The sequence below is a fragment of the Chelonia mydas genome, chromosome 9 (genome assembly GCF_015237465.2).
Source record: "Chelonia mydas isolate rCheMyd1 chromosome 9, rCheMyd1.pri.v2, whole genome shotgun sequence".
In the NCBI taxonomy this organism is placed as follows: Eukaryota; Metazoa; Chordata; order Testudines; family Cheloniidae; genus Chelonia; species Chelonia mydas.
This window is the reverse complement of record NC_057855.1, coordinates 26,075,129-26,101,294: the sequence shown is the minus strand read 5'-3', so window position 1 is coordinate 26,101,294 and position 26,166 is coordinate 26,075,129. Positions and strand designations below refer to the sequence as shown.

Here is a 26,166-nt window from a genome sequence, read left to right as displayed (position 1 = left end):
GTGGCCTCTATGTCAAGGATGTGCTTTTTGCCATCCCAGGAAACCTTAATTCTGCATTTCCTAACTTTTGAGTGCTTAACTTTGCTCCCTTAACCTTAATAATGTTTTTTTAAAGTGTATGTGTGTGTGGTTTTAATATACAATTACATTTTGGTTCCTTGCTTCCAAGTTTATTAGCTGGTGTTTTACACTAGCAAGCTACAATGTTGTTTTTAATCGGTGATTTCCAGAACTTCCTTTCCTCATGACTCTGACAACATCATTCCCAGAATATTTCAACTTTGTTTGCAGTTTTTTTTAATCCATTAACATGCCCTACTAGAAAGCTATCTGTTTTTGTCAGTTAAACTGGACTGTCCTTCTGTGGTAGCAATTATCCTATGACAAACAATAGAAGAAATGAAAACTTTTCATTATTCTTTTTTCCTTTTACAATGGTTTGTAACATTAAGCTCTGCAGTAGCCATTATTTGGGGATACTGTTTTCTAGAAATCTTTGACTTTCTCAAGTCTGACATATTAACTTATGAAAATTCCTTCTATGATGGATAGTGTGTCTATCTACAATAATATCAGGCTATATCTTCACTTACACTCTGTGCAACCTACTTGATATCAATGGGGTTATACAGGATGCAGAATTTGACACATGAATGTAAACTTGTTGTCCCAATTCCCACAGAAGAAATATTATTATTGCATATATTTTACCCCTTCTCCTCATTGTAATAAGAGCAAATATAAGTACTCATGCTGGATAGAAATTTCTTCTAGTTAAATAAACACCTGTTTTTCTCATATCAAAGTTTTTGATTCAGTTTTGAATGGGACCTGGGAGAAATCTGTGGGTGTCAACAATTTCATGTCTTACCATGTTTGAAAAGCAATATACTCTGCCAAACAAGGAATATATTTCTGCAATAAGTTGTCTGTCTAGCACATCTTTACACTACAAGCATGAGCATATTACATATATTACATAAATATTACGTTTGCACTGTATTTAATACAGTTCTGAGTATATAGGACTATAACATATCTATGGACCAAGTTTTGATGCATGGTTTCATATTTAATACCCATTTATTCCATAATTTGACCCATTGGTTTTAATGAGACTTGTACTATAAGGAACTATTCAGTGTCTGAAAGCATATCACAATCTGACCCTTATTGATTAACATCAGTAAACGTACTGTTTAATCAGTTATGGTTGTATCTATATTTCTTGTCTGTGTGTATAAAGGGATAAATGAAGGAGGGAACAGTTCCCCATACGTTCAAATGGGGGTTTCCCCAGCACATTGAAAACTAAATTCATGACCCGTAGTGGAGTTGGCTCCTTGACAGGAGAGAAGAGGTTGAACAGACCTTTAACAAACCTTGTAGTGGTTGGGTGAGTGAAGATTGAAAAACCCTTAATGGCGGGGAAGGGGTGAAAAGCTGTGATGGCAACTATGTGAACCTTAATGGACCTTAGTGATAAATCTGTGGTTTTTATTAGCAGATAATTGAGAATGTGTGTCAGACAGGACTTGAGAGGAAGTATAGATTGGTGGCTGCATCAAGCCTAGAAGCGCTTCCACTTCTACAAGTAAGTTTTCCTCGTGATGGGTTTTCTACTCTTTTGTTTGTACCTCTGGGAAGCAATACCAGAGAGCCAACTAGTAGCCATGCCTTGAAGTGAAGTGCTGAGATGTTGAGGTGGGTGATGAATCCTGGACTCTTGGGTGAGGAGAGTCACTGTTAGGGAAAGGTGGAGAAGCAGTTGTAGAGATGCGAATCAGCTCTGGGAACCACTCCTGTCTCGGCCATGATGGTACTATGAGGATGGATACTAATTTCTCCTGTTCCAATTTGTTTAGGACCTTGAGCAATAAAAACATCAGGGATTAAGTGTACAGCAATACATAAGGCCAAGGAATGATTTTGGCATATCCCATTGAATTGCAGCCATGCCCTCCCTTCAAGCAGAATTATCTGCATTTCTAATTGGACAGAATGCAAAGAGATCTGTCTCCAGATGACTCCAGGTAAGCCACATCTTTCGGAACACCTTGTTATTCATCTGCCACTAAGGGTCGATGCCGAAATGCCTACTGAGGGAGTCCTCTGCTGTGTTCTGTAGTCCTGGGATCTGGATGTGGTGTAGTATGCACCAGTTCCATAGTTTTATGGATTTGGTACATAAGAACAGGGATCTTGCTCCTTTTTGTAGATTGATGAAATAAATTGTTGTTGGTTACTGGAGTCTCTCATCATAGTCAACGTATGAGAGTCAGTTTGTTTCAGTGCGTTGTCTTGTGTGAATGTAAACTGAAGAGGGATCCACAGAGGTGTCCACACGTTGCGCAGACATGGCCACATGTTTTTGCCACAGCCGGTTTTCTTTGCTAACATGTCTCTTTGGCTTTTTCTGTTCTATTCATGATGGCTTTAACCACAGACCAACAGGTATGCTGCCATCCTCATCTGTTGGCAACAGCAGCTTCCCATGTGTTCAGGTTGACTTGGCCAGCTTTTAGGTGAGCTTTGAGAGTATCCTTCTCATTTTCACTGACCTCCCAGCGTATGTGTTCCCATTTTCAACTGTCCATAAAATATGGCTTTGAGGAGTTGCATATCATCCATGCATACGAGGTGACAAGACCAGTGGAGTTGTGGCTGTATGATAAGGAATTCAATGCTTGTCATAAGAAAAGAAGTACTTGTGGCACCTTAGAGACTAACAAATTTATTTGAGCATAAGCTTTCGTGAGCTACAGCTCACTTCATCAGACTCATTCAGTGGAAAATACAGTGGGGAGATTTAATGCTTGTCATGAGGCACTGGTCCAGGACTTTTTGATGTTTGGTATCCTGTCTGACCACTTGATGTTACAGATGAGATGCAGACAGCTCAGGTGAAAATGCTCTAATTGCTTCAAGAGCCTGCTATCAAGTGTCCATGTTTTGCAGCCATAGAGAAGACTGCTTAATGCGATTACACAATAAACAACTAATCTTGGTGTGAAGTCGAATGCTTCTCACATTCCACAGCTGGTGACAAAGTTGACCATAAGCAGAACTGGCTTTAGAAATGTGCTGCATGATTTCATTGTCGATCATGGCGTTATTAGACTAAGCGCTGCCAAGATAGCAAAATATTCTATTTGGTTAAACAGTGTGTCATCAGTTGCCGTTTTGGGGGCAGAGTGCATTTTTCATGGAGCAGGCTGGCAAAGCATGTCGGTTTTCCTGAGGCTGATAGAGAGTCCAGATTGATATGCCAACCTAGAAAAGCAGGTGATTAAATGGTATGTGCTATGAATACACAGTCATCAGTGAAGAAGAACTCCCTGATGAGCAAATTGATCACTTTAGTGTGAACACAAAGATGCTGGAGACTGAAGATGCTGCCATCTGTGCAGAATTTCATGTAAATACCTTGGTCGTGGTCTTTAAAAGAATCTAGCACCAGAGCCACCAAAGAGAGTGGTAAAATAATGTTGCTGCGAGCATATGGCCCTGCTTATCACTGTTCATGACAAAGAAAGGCTCTGATGAAACACCATTTTCCAGCACTCTGGCCAGCATTGCTGTTGTGCAATGAGTGCAAGATGGTGACGAATTTGTGCAGGCACCCCAATTTGTGCAGATCTGCCAGAGACCCTCATGACTAACAGTGTTGAAGGCCTTCATTGTCTACAAATACTATATAGAGGTGTTTGTATACAGTGCTGCTCTGTTATCCAGCATTATTCTGATCAGGTGGCCCTGATGTGGGGTAGGAAGTGCTGGCAAGAGTAACAAACTGCTCTGAGCATTAATACATTTATATGGAAGATTGCCTCCCGAAGGATCCATTTGCCCTGAACTATGAAGTTTTTGCCCAGTCTGTTAGGGAGGCATCTGTAGTGATGATCTTCATGGGAGGAAGCTGCAAGAATGGAACTCTCCCACACACCTTTTGTGGATCCTTCCCCCAGTTTAGAGAATTGAGGATCCTCTAATATGTCCGGACACCTGCTTGGATAGAGTGTGCTTTTTGGGGGTGTAGACTGTTCTCAGCCAGGCTTGAAGATACTGAGAGTGTAGTCTAGCTAATTTATGACAGACATACCCACTGCCATGTGGCTCAGAAGTTGCAGGTGAGCCTTTGCCGTGGTTTGCAGGCACGTCAGTTGTATTGTTGAAACGATGCTGGCCATTGTGGCAAATCTGGCTTTGGGCAAGTATGCTCTGGTAGAGGAGTCCAGAATGTTCCTGCTGAGGAACAGGGAATAGAACCTTTTTCCAACAAACTCCAGTGGAACAGGTTCAATCGTCCCTAGTGTTAGGAGGAATTGTACCTCCTGGCTTGAGACATTCAGAATATGGGTACCTGAAGAGGAACATGGAGGTCAGGAAGGAGCTGAACTGGATGCAGTAGCCTTTAGAAATCACCTCCAGGATCTATCTGGCTGAGGTGATGAGCTTCCAGGAAGGTAGGAAATGGGAGCAAGCATCCCCAAAAGAGTGGAGGGAGGAAAGGTGCAGCGTAGGATCCAGGGCAGGAGATAGTCCGTGACCCTCAACCAGCAGGTCAAAAAGGATGTCACTGACTGGGGGAGAGGTTGTCGTAGAGGACAGCCGTTTCTTAGTGAATCTGGGCTTCAGTCAGTCTCATGGTCTGGTAATAGACTGGGTGACACTGTTGAGCTGTCTGCAAGCTACTGTATTGTCTCTTTGCTGTAAGTGATTAGATATCCAGAGTCATAGTGTTGCTTGGGAGTTTTTAAGAGACTGAAGCGACCTGTCTGTGGCATTACTCAACAACGTGGGAAGGTCCTTGACAGTATTTTTACCACCTGGGGGAGGCTGGAGGACTGCAGCCAAGAAGCTCAGTGCATGACTACTGCCATAGCCATGGGACGTGCAGCTGTATTGATTGCATCAAGCGAGACCCAGAGAGATGCTGTGGCAATTGTCTGGCCTTCTGTTATGAGGGCTTGAAATTGTTCCCTCGGATCCTGTGGTAGGTGCTCAATAAAAGATTAAAACTTTGACTAGTTTGCAAAATCAGTGCTTAGTAACTGGCTACTCTGAACTGCAAAGAGGTTGTGGCCCAGGAGGTCCAGTCATTTCAGCTTTTTGTCACATAGTGTTGAGCAGGACCAACGTTAGTTAGTAAACAAACATCCTCAACAACCAGGGAGTTGGTTGTAGGGCAGAAGAAAAAAATACTCCAAGCCTCTGGGTGGAATATTGCAATTTTTGTTAGCCTATTTACAGATAGGCGGTATGGTAGCTGGAGTTTGCCACACTGCACAGGCTGAGGCCAACAAAGCATGGTTGATGGGCAAGGTGATTTTTGCCTGAGGAGATATATGAAGGATGTCCAAAAGGGAATGTTGGGGTTCCTGTATCTCCTCGAATGGAATTTATAAAAACCAATAGTGGAGTTCTTACAAAGTCTTGAGTGGTATTTCTTCTTCCTCAGCTGTCTCTTGCTCCCCTCTGTGAGACCTTCCTGTGGAGCAGGACCTAAGTGTGGCAGTTATGAGATGGTGTGCCCTCTTATGAGATGGGACCCTGTAAAACTGGTCACATAGGGGGTCCACAGGTTCCAACAAGCCCAATGTGATAGGACAAAAGGGAAGGGGGCACAGCCCCAAGGTTGTCCCCAGGGTTGCTGAGGGTATTTCCTGCTGGGAGTTTTTCCTCAGGGTGTATCTCAAGGGAAGGAGACTGGAGTGAGAAGGTGGAGGAACCTTGTATAGATACCTTGGAATCAGATGAGGCATGTTTCCCCATGTCCATTAGAGGGGCAAATAGTGTCAGCACCAGCAGTTGAGGCAGTACCAGGGCCCAGAGAGGTCCTGTAACTGCATCTGTACTGGAAGCTGATACTTGGTTGGCTGGTGAGACAGTATCAGAGGATGTGTTGATACTGGCTGGAAATGTCTCTTGGTACCCTTGAAGAGTTTGTGCGGGGCTGGTGACCATGTTGATCCTGGAGGACAAGTCACTTTTTGAAGATGGTAGGATTGGAGGGTAAGTAGGCTTGGGGAGGTGAATTGTACCAGTGGATGGTGTCTTTTGGTACCCCTTAGCAATGGTGATTCAGTCTCTTCCAGGATTAGGAGCTTAGACAGTACCAATGATCCTGGATAGGGGCACTCAGGAGTCAGTATGTCAGGTGGTACTGGAGATCAGGTGTCATAATGCAATCAGTGCACCGTTCTTGGCTGGCTACAAAGATGGTACTGATGACAATTTTGGCTTGGCTCTAGAGTCCTTGCCTTTCACAGGCACTGAGTTGGAGCTGATACCAATGCCACTCTAGATTGTTTACCTAACAGCTTCTAAATACATGGCATGGTCTTCTCAGCTGTTGATATGGTCATGAAACAGGAGGGGATGGGAGCTTCAGGGTACCCATATCAGGACATGAGGTTTCCTGAGATCCAGACCAAAAGGGAGATTTTCCTCTTCTCTTATCCCATTCTGGGGAATGAGGTCTTTTCTTCTTGGAGGGTCTGAGTGGTTTTAAAGGGTCCCCAGGGTCTTTGCTTACCACCACAGCAGAAATGGTCACCAGGACTCTCTGAGCAATCAAATCCAAGGTTGTTCAGAGAGGTATGGAGGGGGGTGATGGGGGTGATTCGGATCCTGTGGGCCTCAGAGAGTGCACCATCAACAAGACTTTTAGTCTGTCCTCCCTCAGTTTCTTAAACCTGCTTTTAAATCCTGAGCAGTTCTTGCATTTGGAGGGGATGCGTGTTTCTCCCAGGCAGCGAAGGTAACTTGAATGTCTGTCACTGGAGAGAAAAGACCTGTGGCAGGTCTGGCAGAGTTTGAATTGAGAGGTCTTGGACATAACTTGTACTCAATGCCACGGATCAAGGCCAGAATAAAAACAAAGGCTCAGATCAGAAAAACAAAGAAGGGAAGGGAACCCCCTAGCAAAAATTATGCTAAATAACGGGGGAAAGAAAAGAAAATACCACAAGAACAAGAAAAAAATAAGCAGGAGAGATATCAAGGTGCATTGGTAGCTAAGGGACACCACATTACTCCATCTTGAGCTGCAGGCAGTTGAAAAGGAGCTGGAGTGGCAGCAGGTCTGTCCCTCCCCCCAAGATACCCTCATACCAGAGCACAAGGATATTTAGGGGACAGGTGTGGACCTGCAGACATTGCTGATGAAAATCTCCTATCAAGAGTGCATGGGCGTGCACACACCCTGAAGTGGAGCACCCATAGGGACACAATTCAAAGGAGAACTGGCACATATTGTGTTTAGTAGGTGGAGCTGTACATAATTGCCATAATGTTGCTGATCCTATAGTTCTTGGCTAACTTGCAGCAACAAGATTTTGTGTGTGGGACCTGTATACAAAGATTCATTGGTAAAATTCCCCTTCTAAAAAAAGGCTTTGGCATTCAAAAACAGAATGACTAATCACGTTCTCCACAGATTCTGAGTCACTGACAACTACAGTAGGTATAAAATTGGTTTGGATTGAGTTATACAGGCACAGGGAGTACCATAGCACTCAGTCCCTCAATGAGCAACACCTCTTGCAAGCTAGTTCTTGTTATTTCTAAAACTGATCTTGGTCTTTTAAAGATTTTCGGTGAAAGAAGAGGATATAGGGAAGGTGGTGTGCCAGTGTAACTGACTTTCTTAAGGTTTCAGAGTAACAGCCGTGTTAGTCTGTATTCGTAAAAAGAAAAGGAGTACTTGTGGCACCTTAGAGACTAACCAGTTTATTTGAGCATGAGCTTTCGTGAGCTACAGCTCACTTCAAGTTAGGATCCAGGGATAACAACATCCTGTTCACCAGAAATTATTTTTTCAACGGACAATGGCTTGTATAAAAAACAATTAAAAGCGAATGTTCGTAAAACATTTAGGTATTTGTTCTAACAAAGTCTTTGTTGTCAGACTCACCAATATTAACTTTGTTTCTTTTAAATTCATTCATTAGCTTATTTTCTGAGGCCCTACGCAAACCAGAAACTGTCCTTCCTCATGCCCCACAGTCACGAAATATTTTGCTGCAGGGACTTTTGCCTTTCCAGCTTCAGTGGGTATGTCTATCCTACAATCGGAGGAGTGACTGCACGTCAGGTAGTCATCTCCACACATGCTTTAATCTAGCTAAAAATAGCAGTGAAGACACAGCAGCACGGATCCTGGCACAGGCTCACAATGTGTGTATGGGCTTGTACAACCCACACTGAACCCCGTGCTGCCGCACCTTCACTGCTGTTTTTTTCACTGCAAGAACTAGATTAAAGCTCATTCAAGTATGCCTAACTGCGCTGCAGTTGCACTTCTGATTGCAGTGTGGACGTAACTTATAGGAGAGCAGTATCTGAGATGTGTCAGTTAGCCTGCCTCATGAGAGAATGTGACTGGATTTGGAGAGGCAAGAATTCTCCCAGTTGAGCCTTATAAAATAACAGCTCAAATAAACAGAAGAAGGAGAAAGCAAAAACTGCCTATTTGAAATGCATGAAATGTTTTGCATCCGAAGTGAAGATGATAAACGGGTGTACAGCTGACAGCTTTGCTTGAGCACTACAGTTCCTTGTGCAACATTTTGCTGAAGCAAAAAATAGCTTATATAGCCCCAAATCTAATATACTTGATTTCAGAATAACTTTTTCCAATGGTGAATGAGTAAGATATTTCATAGCTTCCTTTAGCCATCATTGCCAAGAGCCTCACTAAACTATTGAAACAACTGGTTCTCTTTTAAAAAAGAAAAGGGGGGGGAGAGGGGTACAGAGGTGTGGGGGGGACAACCAAGTATAGGGGTGAAATTCTGGCCCCCTTGAAATCCAGGTGACTTTTGCTGTTGATTTCAATAATTTCAATGAGGCCAGGATTTCAACTCAGAGACGACTTCTCCTCTTTTTTTTTCCTTTTGGATTTACCAGGTACAAAAGGGTGACTTTACCAACTATAATATGACAGTAAAAGTGTTAAATTATATGTAGATGAGCTGCTAAGTGGTATTTCAAATAGCATTAGCTATCTGGAGATACAGACAGACAGCACATGTGAAAAACTTGCCTTGTCTAGACCAGATTTTAAAATGTTAGCTAAAATATATTCACTAACATGTTTCTAAAAACCATTGTTTTATCCTAGCCTGGAAGGTGAATAGACTCCCATTTTAATCTGCTAAAGCCTGAGTTGAGGCTTCTGTGTTACTTCACTAATGCTTAAGGGCCAGATCCTTAGGCAGTACTTTACTCTGAAAGATGTCCTGATGACAGCAAAAGGGCTTTTCATAGAGTACAGGGAGTCAGACTGACAAAGCCCTGGCTGGGATGATTTAGTTGGGGTTGATCCTGCTTTGAGCACGGGGTTGGACTAGATGACCTCCTGAGGTCTTTTCCAATCCTAATCTTCTATGATTTGGCCCAGATGGAGCATGCTAGGAAGGCCCATCCCATACACTGCATTAATGATGCAGACATTAGCTGTTACAGGGGAAACACAGAGTCCTTGCACTCAAATATTGGTAGAAAAATAAAATAGAAACTGATTTCCACCTGTCTTTAAACATACTGGTCAGCAGAAACAAGGCCAACCTCTACCCTCATTTACACCCATGTAACCCATTAACAGTGGTACAATTCCCCTATACATTCCATTAAATACCTGGATACCAAAAAGCTTTATTTTTTTAAAAGCTCCTCAATCCATTTTTAAGCATATTTTCTGAAAAATTACTGTTTGTCACACAAGTCTGCTGTATGCTAGGTTTTGTGCTCCCCAGATGATGATTACTGCAGTGCAAACAACTAGGGTTTATGAGCTACACCTTCATAAAACAGGTTTGACATCTGTGCAGCTTACCCAGTAGAGTATCTGAGGGTAAACACAGGTAAATGGAATTTGCCCACTTTTCATTTGGGGAATATGGAATTGACCCACTCCTACTCTCCTGTGATAAGCAAATCCTGGCTGTGTCGTCAACTTTGTATGTGAAAGTGAGTGCCAAAATTGCATTTTAATGGCACTTCTGATTTTCATCCCTAATGTCATCCTAGCCTAAATTCAATTCAAAATAAGGGCATCTCTGCACACCCTTAATGCCTTCCATGCCACTACCAGGCCTGGAACCAGATTAGTTTTCCCACTTTTTTTTTTTTTTTAAACCACTACACCACCGGACCTGGGTCTGACTGTAAACTTCATCCAACTGGAGGGCCTGATGGCAACATGGTGGGGCTACTCGTGGCGGGATAGGTCCTATAAAATACCACAATGTTGCAACTTTCAGAGTAAGGTGAGTTTAAGGTGCCTCAAAAACCTAGCCCCCACGGCCTTGTGGGTATTCCTTGGTTGGACTAAGGCTAAGGGACATCACCCTGACAGAAACGTGCCTTCGCTGAGGCCTTGGGCAGTCAGCAGCAGCTCTAATCTGTTGCTCTCTTGCAGAAGCTACAACCGTTGAGGCACTGAACATCTGGACTATCTCTGGCCTTCAGGCTCGGTCTAAAGGGGGGCTGGTAGGTCGAGGGCAGCCTCCACTCCTCTATACTCTTGCCTAGGCGTTCGATCAAAGGTCTTGATGTACACCTCTTACGCCTATACCAGGATCAATGGTCGCCAATGACCCCACTGGACTTTTCTTTGGAAATTACCACAACAAATTGCCTCATTGCCCCTGCATCTCTAATGTATATTAAAGATCTTTAAACTATATCTCGAAAATTACTGATATTCACGGGAACCAATCGCCACGGAAGTTTTGCACTGATGATTTCTTTAAAAAAATAAAAATGATTTCCAAAACTATTTAGAAGTTTCATTGCATTGCATGAAGTTACCTAAATGTAAACCGCTCATTCAGACCTGCTAATCCAGAATACCAGCATTAGCTCATGTCATATCTGCAGGAAAAACTGAGTGTTACTGACTGTACTGTAGCCGCACCTCCTCTGACTAGAAAATATTTTTCATATTTTCTTTCCTAGCAATATTTTAACTTCATATTTTAGAAAATACTGCCTTTTAATGTATTATTTAATGTATGGCTGATGACATTTTAGGAGGCATTTTAAACCCTACAAACTACAGGAACTATGTAACTCAAAATTCCAGGAAGTTAGGTGTGGTTGGCTGGGAACGTGTTTCTAACTGACATAAATAACCTCAATAAAATAAAAGAGAATTATGTAATATACTTGACATGAAAAGAAACAGGCATAATTAGCTTGACAGAGAAGTTTGTATTACATTAAATGTTTAATGCATTTTTAAATTGCCAAGCGTGACTAAGTCAAACTGGCTGGAAAATAGTCTTGCAATTTGTACAACATTGGGCAGTAGCTGTTCTGGGTTCTAGTCCCTGAATTGCCACAGACCTCCCAAGTACTCTCCGGCAAAACCAGCTGCCCTTTCAGAGCCCCTGTTACCCCATCTGTACAAAGGGTTATAATATCTACACCAGAGAAGTTTTTTGAACCTTTAGCTCACAATATTTATGAAAGCTCATTGGGGACATTCCACTGGAGTGCAGTATTGTAATAGTCAGTCATTAACTAGTCCTTCCCCCACCCTGTAGAGTTCAAAGTCCTTTATAAAGGTGAGTAAGCATTCTCATCAGCATTGTACGCCTTGGGAAACTGAGGCACTAAGAAGTTATGCCCAGCATTTTCAAGTAAGGATCTCAAAAATAAGACACTTAGGCAAAAAAATGATGAGGAGACCGTTGGCACCTTAAAGACTAACAGATTTATTTGGGCATAAGCTTTTGTGGGTAAAAAACCCACTTCTTCAGATGCATGGAGTGACAATTACAGATACAGGCATAAATATACTGGCACATGAAGAGAAGGGAGTTACCTTACAAGTGGAGAACCCGTTGACAAGGTCAATACAGTCAGGGTGGGTGTGGTCCACTTCCAATAATTGATGAGGAGTTGTCAATACCAAGAGAGGGAAAATTGCTTTTGTAGTGAACTTAACACCATTAATTTGGGCTTGAATAGGGACTGGGAGTGGCTGGCTCACTACAAAAGCAATTTTCCCTCTCTTGGTATTGACACCTCCTCATCAATTATTGGGAGTGGACCACATCCACTCTGACTTAATTGGCCTTGTCAACACTGGTTCTTCAACAGGCATCAATTGCCACAGCCTCAATCCTCCAGTAAGTGTAGACAATCACCCTTGTGCTTCCCCAATGGATCCAACTGGTTCAACCCTGACATAAGCAAAATATTGATAGCAGTGGCACTCCAGTGAAGACCCGTTAATCGGCCACCGATCGCTCTCCCGTCGACTCCTGTACTCCACCTACGTAGCTAAGCTATGTCGATTTGAGTTATGCTATTCATGTAACTCAAATTGCGTAGCTTAGATCGTCTTTTCCCTTTAGCATAGACAAGGCCATAATCTCTGCTCCCTCCCACTCAGGTTCTGCTCAGAGCACAGCTTGGAAGAACCCAAGACTGCAGGCCATAGTGTTTGTCCAGTAGTCTAGCTAGTGTTAAACTGGAGACAGTTTGGAGACTAATTACACTGGCCTTTGAAAATTACAGAATAACAGCGAGTGAGGATCTGATAACAAGGAGTTGATCCCACAAATACTTACTGCTGGGCATAGTGTCTATTACCATGAATTGTGCCATATGACTTCAATGAGACTGCTTACAGAGTAAGCACTAAGCTTGGTGATACATGCAGGAATAGAAGCCAGTTGAATGAACAAAGTAACCACTTTCTAGACAACACAAACCATGAGCTACAAAAAGCTGAAGTATTTATAATTCTTAACCTGTGGTACTGGGAAGATCAGAAGTAAACAAAGAACAGAAAGGTTTTGTGTGGAACTGGACTACACAGAAGTTGCTTTATCTTTTGTTTGGCTTACCCTCAGGATAAGTCTCTGACTTACAAACATGGTCTTTGAATGACCAAAGGGAGTTGTCACTTGTAAAGCAAGAACCGGCTGTTGTAGTGGCTGGCTCATTACAAATCCGAGTGATTTACATGCATAACACCATGTAGGTTCTGGTACAAATTGTGTATCACATTGCATTGCCAGAACTGCCACTTCCAGGAGAGAAATGGTCCAGCTCTCTGGAGTGCTGAAGGTGAATTATGTGAGAAGAGAAACTGAATGAGTCCTCAATTGGACTAATAATTCACCAAGTCTGTTTGGCTCCTAGATTGTATACCTAAGTTATAGCTGAAAACAGTCTCATTAAATTTGTTTTAGGCAATGATCGCTATACTTCCAATGCAATTGAAGGTAGTGTAGGACGATGATTATGATATTTTGCAGCTAGCATGTATGCTCTATTTAATTACAAACTGAGAACATTTGCCTTAGAATCATGTTAGCCTTAGAGTACTAAGGACATGAGGACCAGACAAAAGTTAGTGTCAAGTTATAGCATAATGTGGAAATGTTCCAGTTTCATTGTGAGGTAATAGACGAATATGGGGTAACAGAGTTACACTGTGGTATTTTTCTGCTTTAAATGACCATTAAACAAAACAGATACATAACTATTCTTCTCAAGGTCATGCAGTGAGTCAGTGGCAAGTTGCAGTACAGAATTTAAATATTTTTTACCTTCTAGTCCTCAGCAATAACTGCTAGACCACACTGACTCCCATCCGTCCCTGTCATCTAGGAGTCATGATGTTCTTCTGAACTGCGGCTGCCTTAAATCTAGGGTAGCAATGATGCAATACCAGCATAATGAATTGGAGTGGAATCAGTTGCATTGACTAGATCAGAGATTTCACAAACAGATGCCCTGGGTGTGTTATTTAGGCCCATGTAGTAACAAGAGACACATTTTTTTGTTTAAATATTTTCTATTTCGATTAATAATCTCCTATGGCTAGAGTGTCACAGGCCAGAGTGTCTACACATGAAAACTAATGCAAATTACAGTCGGGTGTGATGACAGGTTTCAGAGTAGCAGCCATGTTAGTCTGTATCCGCAAAAAGAACAGAAGTACTTGTGGCACCTTAGAGACTAACAAATTTATTTGAGAATAAGCTTTCATGGGCTACAGCCCACTTCATGGGATGCATAGAATGGAACATATAGTAAGAAGATCTATATACACACATACAGAGAACATGAAAAGGTGGAGTAAGAGGCTAATTAATTAAGATGAGCAGCAGGAGAAAAAACTTTTGTAGTGATAATCAAGATGGCCCATTTAGGCAGTTCCATAGGTTCCTCACACCTTCTTCTCAACTGTCTAAATGGGCCACCTTGATTATCACTAAAGTTTTTTTCTCCTGCTGATAAAAGCTCATCTTAATTAATTAGCCTCTTACTCCACCTTTTCATGTTCTCTGTATGTATATATGTTCCATTCTATGCATCCGATGAAGTGAGCTGTAGCCCATGAAAGCTTATGCTCAAATAAATTTGTTCGTCTCTAAGGTGCCACAAGCACTCCTGTTCTTTTTAGGGTAGGGTGTGAATTTCAAGGGTGGGGGGTGTTAACTATTCCTGTTTAAAGGAGTATGGCACTTATTTCATAATAACTCCATGTGTAGCTGCTCTTAATCAGGAATAGCTATACTGGAGTAATTCCCCATGTAGACAAGCCCTTATTTGGCCACACAAGGGAGTAAGGAAGAATAAAGATCTGGTTCATCTCGGTTCAGACTGTGACTGTGGTTGCAGTGTGGAGAGGAGTGGAGACTTCCCTGGTACTCTTCATTGGGAATAAGTGGGTAGGAAGGGAGTACAAGAAGGAACCCTGGCTAAAACTCCCACTCCATAGCCTCTCCTCACTTGCTACCCAGAGTAACCAGCTCAGGTTGCTTTGACCTTTGCATATATTTTTGCAAAGTTTAAGAGCAGTATTATATTTGGACAGGCAGCGTGAGTTGGGAAGTGTGATGAAGGAGTATATGGTTCTGCAGAATGCTTCAAAATTTCCAGGTGATATAACCTCGGGGTCCATAAATGGTATATCATTTTCTAGAGAAAGTAATTCCATTGGTGAGGGGTGGGTGTTATCAGCAGGATTCCCATGAAAAAATAGTTTAATGTCAACCCACAATGAAAATTTAACAGGTTTTTTTTGTAAACTGAAAAAATTTTGGTCAAACAAAACATTTTGTTCAGCCCAAAACAAAACATGTATCTTCCTTTTCAATTTTTTAAAAATTAAATAAAATTGAAGTAATGGAAAGTTGTTTTGAAAATGCTGAAATGAAACATTTTGATTTTTTGTTTCATTCTCCCCCCCACCTCCCAACCGAAACAGTTCAGCAAATTTGACATGAATTCACAAACTTGAATCTGCATTTTTTGACCCAAAAAAGTTCTGCCTGAAAAACTTTGCTGATCTTTAGCCACCTGTATGTATTAGTTGAGGGAGAGTAAACCCTAACAAGAGATGGCAATAACTTGTAAAGTGACTTTTAAACAGCTACTCACCTGGGAAATATCATTACAAGACTTGCCTCTAACCTGCCTCCTTGGCTGAAATCTGTGCTTCCCTCTTCAATAAAGTTGTAATAAAAGAGGAAAAGAAAGAAAATCTTTTAAATAACCACGTACTAATTGCATTCAGCTCCATAGAGAGAAATAACAAAAGAACACAGCTGGGGGAAATACAAATAAACAAAAGCTATTTCATATTTGACATTATTCTCTGTGGGGTTTCATTTTCCCCTAGCCAGAACATTTGTGAGTCTGAAAGAAAGAAAAGACATGCTTGTTGCCAAGGGTAGTGGTGGTTTTTTTTGTTTTTTAAAAGCATGATGATTAAGAAAATAATTGAAGTATCCTGAAATCCTTGTTTGGTAGCTCAGATTCACCAAAGGGTCTTCAGCAGAGTTAGCGGGGAATTGCCTGTACCAAAGATAGTTAAATCGCCAGTCTCATTTCTGTGTTATCTTAAGTAAGCTAGAAAAGGAAGAAAAATAAAGACCATACTTAACTCTGGATCCAAGTATTTAGTTCCTACAGATGTCAATTAGAGTTTGACATGCCGATCTAAGGTATTACCTGGTCCTGAGAGTGGGAGGGAGGGCTTAAGTGAGTTCTGGACACTAATGAAACTTGCATCATACATTAGCATGCTACATCCTTTTATAATAATGCTTATCTCTTATACAGCACTTTTCATACTTAGTGTTTTACCAGTCTGGATAAATATCATTATCCTCATTTCGGATGGGGAAACTGGAGCATGGATAGGTGAAATGATTTGCCCGCTGTCACACAGCAGATCAGCAGCAAAGCTAGGAATAGATCCCAAATTTCCTGATATCCAGCCACCTCACCATGCTGCCTCCCGCTTTATAGCAGGAAAGTCCTAGATGCCTGATAACCTTTCAAGTGATTTTTTTGAGCCATTCTAACAAATTTATGATCCGGGGTGGAAGACTGTTCTCAAAAGCCAGGTGAAGTGTTCTGGAATCATAGAATATCAGGGTTGGAAGGGACCTCAGGAGGTCATCTAGTCCAACCCTCTGCTCAAAGCAGGACCAATCCCCAAGTTTTGCCCCAGATCCCTAAATGGCCCCCTCAAGGATTGAACTCACAACTCTGGGTTTAGCAGGCTAATGATCAAGCCACTGAGCTATCCCTGCCCTCAAGAGCTGAAAAAGAGACAGGTTAAAGGTTGCAAATTCCGAGAAAGGTAAAGTGATGCAATATGAAAGGTCCAAAAGTGCAGCCTGTACAGGACACTGCTCTTGATGAAAATAAAGTTAAGGTAATTCATGGTCATTGCCCCCACCTCACTCCCTGCCAGAAAATGGCAAACAAATCAATTATTAAAAGCAAATCCTGATTCTGAAAAGGGCCGTCATTAGCTACTGCAGCCTCTTCTAGCATATATCACTCCTAAGGGAAGTTTGTAAAGACTTTATAGGGAGACGCCCCTCCTGCATAGTTGTAAAATGGCAGCTAAAGACAGAGACGAGATGCTGTAATTGGTAATGGTACTGCAAGGATTCAGAAGGAGTCTTTTAGCAGTTCGCATGAAATTTTGGCATTGCTTTCAGACTAAGGTGAGCTGGACTTTAAGGGCCAGATCCAACTCCTCTTGACTTCAATGGCACTCTTCCTGTTGACTTCAGTGAGAGTTGGATTGGGCCCAAAGAATCATTCTCAACCTCACACAGCTCCACCCTTTGAATCCTTCAGCTGGTTCCACATTTCTCACCACATCCAGTTGAAACTACATGTCCTCAGCTTTAAGGATCTTTACAACTCTGCCTATGCTTATTAGGCTGCTCTTGTATCTCAACAAGTCACCGCCTGATTCCTCTACTTCAGTAGTTATCACAGTCTTATTCACCTGCTTGTCTGCTTCTCCATCAAGCAGCCATGTGTTTTCTTCTGTGCCACTCTTGCATCAGGGCATACTCTGCCTATATTGACCTATAAGTCCACTACCCTGTTCTCCAAATCCCTCCTCACAAAGCAACAAAAAAAAAAAAAAAAAAAGGAGGGGAGGAGGGAGTAGAAACAAATATACTGCTGTCCTAACTACTATAGCGTACTATAGGCTATGTAAGTAATGCAGTGTTTGGCTGCTGATGCCACCACATTTCCACTAGAAGCTTAGGCTGGGTGCCTATGGGAGGACTCTGTGAAGCTCGGCTCAGCAGGATGTTCTTCCCCACAGGGCCTGAGTGGCGGCCCCTCACAGCCCATTGATTGGCTGGTACCAGTATATAAACCAGGAAGCTAGGCTGCCTGCCTGCTGATCCTAGACTCTGGTTTCTGACCTTGGCTTGTCCTTGACTTTGCTATATGATTGCTGTCTGTAAGCTGGCATCTGATCCTGACTCTCTGGCATCCTGACCTGGCTTCATTCTGCCTGCAACATGGTACCTGACCCTGATCTCCTGGCATTCTGACCTGGCTTGCTCCTGACCCTGCTACTTGTCTCTTGATCACAGCTTAGTAGCTGACCACGGCACAGTGGCTGCCTGTGACGCAGCCCTGACAAAACAGACTGGTATCTTTCTTAATCATGGAAACTATGCACACACATACTAGCTCACACATGTGCTGTACAGGAACATGCATGTAGGCCTTTTTACAATGGCACTCTTCAAGAAATTTGACCACATTTCACTCGCACTGCTACAGCCCCACCAATGCAAACTGTACTCAGGCAACAGTGGCAAAAAAGCCAGTGACTGCTCCTCCCAAGAGTACTCACTATTTGTACCAATGGCATTGCACCAGTGGTGAAAGACTTCCTAGAAATTGCCCATGTAGATCCAGCCATGTAGACACCTATATTGATCCTGCTTTCCTTAGTTATGTAAAACTCCCATGGAGTCATCAGTGCAGAATTAAAGTGAACAATCACTGAAACAAGTATAAAAAATGAGAGAGTGCCTAATTGTTTTGATGGTTGTCTTTAACTTGCTTAATCGTTCTTCCAGGCTGGGTGAATTTAAGTTAAAGGAGATGCTTATAATACTTCAAAGATTGTTTGACAGTTGCAAAGAGATTCAGACAGTGTTAGCTAGTGGATTCATACAGATGGAATTGGTAGGCGTTTTTGTCTAAAAATCAATGGATGACTCATAACTGTAATGCATGTATGAAAGTCTATTAAGTTTTTCCCTCTATGTAATGCTCAGCATTTTCTCTGCACATTTATATCTTAAAACCCTATTAGCTACCTAATGCACCTTGCTACAACAGGCATAAATACACTGGGGGATTATCTTTAAAATGCTAACAACAGTGGCCTTGATCATCGGGTTACTGAATTTCACCAGTGCGTTCCAAAATGTAGGGCAGGAAAAATAAAAATGTGCCATCTGGAGCTAATCAAAATGATGATAAAGCTGTACCCCAATCCTGGGGATTTTGCTTAAGTAAGGCCTGCAGAAGTTGTCTTTTGTTTTTTTTTTTTTAAAAGGTGACCTGAATTACTTTAAAAAAGCAATTTATTCATTTGCAATGTAATAAGGCGTACAAACTCCTACTCCGTTATATTATCATTTTGCTACTTTTACAGTGGTTTCTCCGATAGAAGAGGATGGCTCAAAAAAAAATCTAAATAGTTAAAAATCAATTGGCCTCAGGGAAAATATTCACTAGCTGTTTTCATATGAAAATCAGTCTTTGTTCACAAAGCGAATCAAACACACAGGAACTGTGTGTGAATGAATTAATCAAGCATTTAGCAATCCAGTTTCATAACAACATCTGTGTGAATTCTAAAAATGAACCACGCTATATGACATGTACAGAGTTCTTATTTGCAAAGCTAGGTGAGAAGAATGTTTGGATTGGTCTTGACCAGAACTAGAAGTGTTTCTGTGTCCTGAAGAGAACACCTATGTAAACAAAACACTATACTTTGTTTAGAAAACATAGGGACTGTTTTCTGCACCAAGTCATAGACATTGTAGAGCTGTAGGAAAAGGTAAAGACTATCTTGCCATGAAATTTCCTGTGAAAAATTTCTGTATTTTGTTTCAGACAGTGTTAACCTGTAAATAAGGAGCGTTTTCAGTTTAACCACAACTCTTTCTCCCTATTCTAGCATGTTCTACCTACTCGGGATCAGATACTTCACAGGGTGAAAAAGGAAAGGAACTGAGAAGAGAAATAGCTGATGGCAGCAAAACAGCCCTTTAAATGTCTGAAAATGAGGCAGTGTCCCCACTTCAACTCCACCCTATCCACAAAACGATCCAAAGCTGCGGTTCTCCTCTCTGAAGTTGGACAATCAACTTAATATGTTCACATTTTCTATTCATCAGCATGTATCCCCACAAGCAGCCTTAATAAATGGTGGCGTGTAAAGGAACCCCCAGGTGATGCAGCAGCATCCAATGGCAGAATAGAGCCCACCTGCCTACTCTCACCACATCTAGTGGTGGGACCTTGGAGTATGGGCAGGTTTTTGTCACATACACAAATTCCCTGCAAAAGCCACTTTCGAACCGTGCTGTGTGGTGTACAGTCTCCACTGTGTGATTTCCCCTCAAGCCGCCTTGTCTAGGGGCATTTCACTGGTTCTGCTGAATTTGAGGTCCTGACAGTCCTTAATCAACAACTGGCTGACTCTTTCTGTTCCAAGGGAGAAGGGCTCTTATGGCATTGTATTCATATTTGTATGTTTCCATAATCTTGCCATGTTCTCCTGTTGAGAATCAGCAGATGTTAAGAATCCAAGATCCAACACAAAGTTCCATCTCTGTGCAATTAAAATGGCATAGTTAAAAAAAATAAGCACCTCAGCCACATTCTGAAATATGATAATATTCCATTGACATGTGGATGCTCAAGGTTCCTGCTATGCAGGCCCAGGAACAGTGAATCACACCGAGAAAACATGGAAAAAAGAGACGTATTTTGTGGGCCAAATTTTCAAATGCATACAGAGTAATCAGATATTCAGAGTCTGCATTTGGATATTTCAACTGGTTACTGGCTTCATAAAATGTGTGCAAGTATCAATCTCAGGAGCTAAATGAAGGATTTGGATATCAATAATCTGACAGCCACTTTTGCAACCTAAGCAGGCAGAAGGGCTCACATGCTTCTCTAGTCTTCCACAGCCAGAAAGCATGTAAATTATCATTTTTTGTAGCAACCTCTGGTTTAATAATTATTTATTAGCTGACATGCTTTTAGTATCACATGGTCTTTAACTACGGCTTTCACAAAACACTTCAAATGTTTTATCTAACTGATGCTGCAAATTCAATATTTAGCATCGAGTTGTGACAGTCACAATATAGTAATTTATGTGACAATTTGTCATTGTGATTGATATAACTAGCCATAACTTCAGGCAAAGCATAGTACCAACTCTGTAATTTACCACACCAAAAAAAAAAAAGTTTTGGGGGAACATATCAGTTGTCAAGCCTGTTGATGTGATGATTTGTTTAATTTTTGTTCTATGAATTGGGAAAGGCAAGTAAGAGATATTGCTGTCCTTTAAAACCATTAATTAATAAATTAATTTCCACTGTGTCATGAGAATAAACCTTGCACATAATTCCCTGACTTGCATATGGCTTGTCTCTATGGAGAGTTAGAACACAGCAAGCTGGGGTATAAATCTACAGTGCTCTGGCCTGTTGTGCGCTAACTGGCCACATGGAATCTGCTACCGTGCACTAAAAGTTCTATGTTTCAAATAACAGTATACCTGCAACATTATTAAATAAACAAACAACAGAAAGGTAAACAAATGAAGGAGGGGAGATGAATGTAGTGTTTGCAGCCAAGAGTAGCTACAAGCATGAGCCACCATTCGTCTTGACTGACAGACCCTCAAGGTCAAAATGGCTATACATCCAGGCCTGGGTGTGTTTGGCTCACAAGCAATGTTCCACCCCATTGAGTGGATGAGGGCTGCCACTGAGGGAGATTCCAGGAAGTCTCTGCCTCTGTGTGTTTTGGTCGCAGCTGCACTTAAATCAACCAGTTCTGGAAGGCACGTACCACTCCTCACATACTATCCCTCCTCAAATAGCTAAATAAATGTACCCCACCCCTTGCAAAAATTACATCTGCCCCCGAAGGTGTCATATAATGTTGTGGAACGTGTGGAAACATGAATGTAATTTTGGCTTGACCCACAGAAAGAAGAAAACTTCATAGTTAGTGTCAGCATCACAACATACATTTAGTAATGATATGTCAATAAAATCTTGCCCTAAGCCCTGTCCACAAACATGTGGATGGGAAGGAAGACCACGCTGCAGGGAAAGGAAAGTGTGAATGGCCCTCAAGCTGGGTGAGGGGAGGAACTAGGGCGGGTGCAATTCTTTCCCTCCTGGTCTATAGAATGACCTTTGGCACGGCTGACAGCAAGCTGAGCTGTGATTGGTTGGAAGAGGCAAGGAGCACCTCCCTGACATCCATCCTAAGAAACTCCAGCGATGTACTGAATCCCTGACCTGCCCCAATCCACTTTTCATTTCTTTCTCTGGGCCTCTACCAGCCAGCTTCTGCCCCCCAGCAGAGATATGACCAATTGTAGGAGACTTTTATCTCTGTGCACCTCACTCTGGGTGGACTTGCTGCCACCAGGCTGAGAGCCTTGGGTCCCACCAGGAGCATGAATCAGACTTTGCATGGACAGCTTACTAGAGCTTTATGAAGCTGGGTAGATCTGGGTTGAAGAAGCCCTAAGCTGGGCACTTTTTCACATGGTTTCAGGTATCCCACTAATGGTCTGAACTGTGAGGTCTTGAGCATCTTCTGTGAGGCGCTGAGGTCTCGCCTTCCATTAAAGTTAACGGCAGTGAAGGGCACTGAGCACCTGACAGGACAGAGCCCAGTAACATGTGCAGCTCTGCTGCATATAGCTTCGTAATTTGGCTGTTTTATGGATTAACCGATTTATGGATTAAAAAGAGAGTCCAAGGATTCCTAAGTAGGTAGTGAGATGGCTGTAAATAAAGCCATAAGCAGACTACTGTCATTGGCGCCAACTGCAATCATTTTTATATAATATTTATCCATAAACAACATGGCTGAGAGAAACATTACATTTATACAACCTATATAAATACAAAGACTCCTTAAAATCAGTTAAAGCATTGAATGAACAATAAAACAAGGCCTACACTAAATTAAAAGAGATTTTTAAAACCAAATCCTCACCTGATTCAGAGAGGGCACTAGCACGAGAGCCAGTGGGAATGTCTGGTCTTTAAAACAAAAAGAAAGCCAAGGGGATCATAAACACTGCCTAATGCAACATGTAGTGTGAGACAATCACACAATTGAAGGCTTTACGTTAAACTACCATTTCAAAGCTATTGGTCTGTTGGCAATTAGGAAACTTAGGCAACAAGTATTGCACTGTGCTGAGGTAAAGAACAACGCTCACCTTTCAATGAATGTAAATGTCTACTTTTGGTATCCCTTGCATAGGATCTAGAGCAGAAAATAACAAGGCAGTTGGCAGCCTTCATATAGTGCATACCTTATCTAAATTAAGGTGTTTTACCTGTTTACTATATGTTTTAAAACATCATACCCATTAACAGATTTAGTTCTAGTTTAACTGGTTTTAAGGTGTTATTTACTGATAAGTTGCAAGACAACTCTGCTGCTTTACAATCAGTAACCTCTGAAAATAGGAAAACCCCAAGAGGCAAAGAAGACATGCTACTAGGCTACAATTGGTAAGACCACACAGTAAGTATTAGTGTAAATATAATGTAAGCAATAAGAGTTCTGCTAACATAAGCATGGGTAATTAATGAACCCCACTATCTCCTGATGTTCAAAGCTGGAAGCAGCGACCGTTATTCCACAATGATTCTGGGTTCTGTGCAACGTCATCTGAGTTTTGTCATGGCCTGAGTTGCTGATTTCAAGATTAGATTTACATCCTATTTAAATATGAAGCTTTTTTCAGGGTTTAAAGAGAATATCTGAAGCCTCTACTGGAAAGATAAAGTGGAATATTACTAAAAACTTTTTTGGATTGCCTTGGCTTAAGTTGTTGCTGCTGTAGTCCATTTGATTCTCTTGCCCTTTTCTTTTTACAGAAAGTTTGGGGGGAGGGGTTTGCAGTCTCTTCAAGGTTCATCTCTTATCCCACAGTCCTTTATCTTTTCTCATTCTGTATACATTCTCTCTCTGCTGGATACTTCTCCCCTATAATTCCCCACCTCATAAACATTCTGGCCTGCAAAAAAATAATTTGCAAATTACCATGCTGTGATTATGGGTGGCTGCCTCTAGTGATATTGGGTAACCTGAAAATGGCTTTTCATTGGCAATGCTAGGATTTGGGGTTTAAAGTTAGAACTACTCCCTTAGCACAAAATGATTTTTTCCCTACCTACTTCTGATCAGACCAATCTTGCTGTGAGTGTAACATTTTTTCCATGTCTCCAGTAATACAGTAATAGACTGCCTCTAAACCAGCTGCTCACTTAATTTTTTCAGCTGCCACTGAAAAATGCTGTATAATTAGGAAAATCTCTAACAAGAAGCACAAACAAATCGGAGTCCATCATTAGGCAGAAAGAGTCTGCGCTCTGCATTTTGCTATGTTTTTATTAAATTAGAACAATGAAGCAGAAACTATGCAAAGGAAATCACAAGTGCTCTGGAAAGGCCTTTAAAAAAGAAGAGCACCAAACACTTTGGAAAATAAATTACTCTTAAAATCAAATTGGAAATAATAAAACCTTGAGCCGGTGCTATTCTAATACAACCTTCAGTAATCGCACATAGTTTTTAAAGCCTTAATCAGGGTATTCTATATAAGAGAGAAAATGGTATTCCAAATAATGCACTAGAAAATAAACCCTTCTGATTTTGTTTATTTTGGAATGATTGTCATCAGCTCTAATTTATCACAGCTCTAATTTTATCTGAAGATGTAAGAAATCATCATTTCTGACCCCCCCCCCCTTCACTAGGCTGGATCTTCTCCAGGACAAATTGTATTAATAATCACCCTTATAGAGAAAGGGAAGGGGAGGAAAGGGACTAAAACAGAGGTGGGTAGACTACAGCCTGCGGGCCACACCGGCCCACAGGGCCGTCCTGCCCAGCCCGTGAGCTCCTGGCCAGGGAGGCTTGCCCCGGCCCCTCCCCCACAGCTTCAGCTTACTGCATTGCCGGTGCAATGCTCTGGGCGGCAGGGCTGCAAGCTCCTGGGGCAGTGCAGCTGCAGAGCCCGGCCTGACCCAGTGCTTGGAGCTGCCCGGTGCAGCTGCCTGTCCTGGTGCAGCAGTGCTGCCAGCCACCGGTGCTCCAGGCAGCGTGGTAAGGGGGCAGGGAGCAGGGGGGGTTGGATAGAGGGCAGGGGAGTTTGGGGGGTGGTCAGGGGCCGGGGGTGTGGATAGGGGTCGGGGCGGTCAGAGAGCAGGGTTGAATGGGAGCAGGGGACCCGGGGGGGGAGGCAATCAGGAAGGAGGGGGGGTTTGGAGGGGGCAATCAAGGGCAGGAGCTCTGGGAGCTGTCAGGGACAGGGCGCAGGGGTGTGTGTGGATGGGGCAGAGATCCCAGGGGGCAGTCAGAAAGGAAAGGGGGGTTGGATGGAGCAGTGGAGGGCAGTTAGGGGCGGGGTGTCCAGGGGCAGTCAGGGAGAAAGGGTGGTTGGATGGGGCAGGGGTCCCGGGGTGGGGGCAGTCAGGAAGGAGATGGGGGTTGGATAGGGCAGGCGGTCCGGGGGGGGCCGTCAGGGGACAGAGAGCAGGGGGAGTGGATGGGGCAGGGGTCTCCAGAGGCCATCGGGGAGGAAAAGCAGGGGGGGTTGGATAGAGGGAAGGGGCCATGCCTGGCTGTTTGGGGAGGCACAGCCTCCCCTAACCAGCCCTCCATACAATTTCAGAAACCCAAAGTGGCCCTCAGGCCAAAAAGTTTGCCGTCCCCTGGATTAAAATAAACAAGAATTGGCTTTTCACAGAAAATAAGTTTGTTACTTTGCATTATAAAATTTAAACAAAGCTCTGTAAGTGGCAGACATTTGCAAGAGGGTAAAGGCCAGAAAAGGAGAAGACTTGTTTAATGTGTGTGTGTGTGTGTGTATGTTGGGCTGGGTTGGAGGAGGTATAACTAGGGGAAAGAAGATGAAATGAAACAAAAGAAAACTTATTGCTGACCCAATTGTTTCCTGAGATCCAAGCTCTTAGCCCATGTAATAGCCTTCCAAAGGAAATTCTAGCAGACCTATTTCTTGAGTCTTTGTATGCTAATGTATCATGCAGCTTCTATGAACTCCTATTCTTGTATAGAGAGGTTTTGTAGATATGTCAGAAAGCTCATTTGTTCTATATAATCTGAGTTTTATACTGCCCTCTTTCACTGTAATACATAAACAGTTGGGAAGCCCCTAGAAGACTTCTTGGAATCCCTGGCATTTCTCCCTTTAGAGGGTTAGAACTTTACTTGGGGTTTGGAAGGAAGAGGACTAATGAAAGGATGAAGCTCACCTGGACAGGAACAGGCAGGGCTTGTATAAAAGACAAGAGGAGGGCTACAATTACTTTTTGTGAGGCTAGGGAAAGAGGCGAGCTTGGCTTGGAGAGAAGGGTAAGGGAGGAGGAGTCTGCGTCTGAGAGAGGCAATGTAGGAAGCAGTGTAGGCAAACAGTAGCAAGGGCTGGGACAGTGCAGACCTTAGCTGCTGATTATAGGGTCCTTGGGCTGGAACCTGGAGAAGAGGAGGGGCCTGGGTTCTTCTATCAGCTGCTGGGGAAGTAGCAATGCTGAGGGG

The 26,166-nt window shown here is 42.5% G+C and overlaps 1 long non-coding RNA gene across 3 annotated transcripts in view; it reads left to right on the top strand.

Moving 5' to 3' along the window:
* The window catches only part of LOC122461587, an 88,063-nt gene extending 67,386 nt beyond the window's left edge, over positions 1-20,677 (top strand). For all 3 annotated transcript variants that reach the window (XR_006283569.1, XR_006283568.1, XR_006283567.1), the window contains 3 exons: positions 1,508-1,594; positions 1,866-2,033; positions 19,505-20,677. This is a non-coding gene — a long non-coding RNA (uncharacterized LOC122461587). The remainder of the gene's footprint in view (positions 1-1,507; positions 1,595-1,865; positions 2,034-19,504) is intronic.
* Positions 20,678-26,166: the final 5,489 nt, after the last annotated feature.